Source organism: Arachis hypogaea, chromosome 16 (genome assembly GCF_003086295.3).
Source record: "Arachis hypogaea cultivar Tifrunner chromosome 16, arahy.Tifrunner.gnm2.J5K5, whole genome shotgun sequence".
Classification (NCBI taxonomy): domain Eukaryota; kingdom Viridiplantae; phylum Streptophyta; class Magnoliopsida; order Fabales; family Fabaceae; genus Arachis; species Arachis hypogaea.
This window is the reverse complement of record NC_092051.1, coordinates 70094527-70095864: the sequence shown is the minus strand read 5'-3', so window position 1 is coordinate 70095864 and position 1338 is coordinate 70094527. Positions and strand designations below refer to the sequence as shown.

The 1338-nt window shown below is 35.4% G+C and overlaps 1 non-coding gene across 1 annotated transcript; it reads left to right on the top strand.

Annotated features, from left to right (window-relative positions):
- Positions 1–248: 248 nt before the first annotated feature.
- Positions 249–356, top strand: LOC112761274 (small nucleolar RNA R71). The gene has a single exon (XR_003181676.1). It is a non-coding gene; the product is annotated as a small nucleolar RNA R71 (small nucleolar RNA).
- Positions 357–1338: the final 982 nt, after the last annotated feature.

The following is a 1338-nucleotide window of genomic DNA, read 5'->3' as shown; positions in this document are numbered from 1 at the left end:
TTGTTCTGAGCCAATATGGCATTCAGAGTATCAATTTCAAGAACTCCCTTCTTCATAGGCGTTCCATTACTCACAGGATTCCTCTCAGAAGTGTACATAAACTGGTTATTAGCAACTATGTCAATGAGTTCTTGAGCTTCTGCAGGCGTTTTCTTTAGGTGAATGGATCCACCTGTAGAAGTATCTAATGACATCTTTGATAGCTCAGATAAACCATCATAGAATATATCCAGGATGGTCCATTCTGAAAGCATGTCAGAAGGACACTTTTTGGTCAGCTGCTTGTATCTTTCCCAAGCTTCATAGAGGGATTCACCTTCTTTCTGTCTGAAGGTTTGAACATCAGCTCTAAGCTTGCTCAGCTTTTGAGGAGGAAAGAACTTGGCTAAGAAAGCCGTGACCAGCTTATCCCAAGAGTTCAAGCTGTCTTTGGGTTGAGAGTCCAACCATATTCTAGCTCTGTCTCTTACAGCAAAAGGGAAAAGCATGAGCCTGTAGACTTCAGGATCTACTCTATTAGTCTTAACAGTATCACAGATCTGCAAGAATTCAGTTAAGAACTGAAAAGGATCTTCAGATGGAAGTCCATGAAACTTGCAGTTATGCTGCATCAGAGAAACTAGCTGAGGTTTCAGCTCAAAATTGTTTGCTCCAATGGTAGGAATGGAGATGCTTCTTCCATGTAAATTGGAATTAGGTGCAGTAAAGTCACCAAGCATTCTCCTTGCATTATTGTTGTTGGATTCGGCTGCCATCTCCTCTTCCTGTTCGAAAATTACTGACAGGTGCTTGCTGGATAGTTGTAATTTAGCTTTTAGTTTCTTCTTCAGAGTCCTTTCAGGTTCTGGATCTGCTTCAACAAGAGTATTCTTATCCTTGCTCCTGCTCATATGAAAAAGAGGGACAGAAAAATAATAATAATAGAGGTCTTTTTTACCACAGTATAGAGGTCCCTGTGTGAGTAGATGAATAAATAAATAGAAGGAGATGAGAGAGGAAGAGGATTTTCGAAAATAATTTTTGAAAAAGAGTTAGTGATTTTTTTTTTTGAAAATTAAAACCAAAAATTAAAATAATTAGTTAATTAAAAAGAATTTTTGAAAAAGAGGGAAGATATTTTCGAAAATTAGAGAGAGAGAGTTAGTTAGGTAGTTTTGAAAAAGATAAGAAACAAACAAAAAGTTAGTTAGTTAGTTGAAACAAATTTTGAAAAGATAAGAAGTTAGGAGGTTAGAAAAGATATTTTGCAATCACTTTTTTTGAAAAAGATAAGATAAGAAGATTTTTTTGAAAACATATGATTGAAATTAGTTTTTGAAAAAGATTTGATTTTTAAAA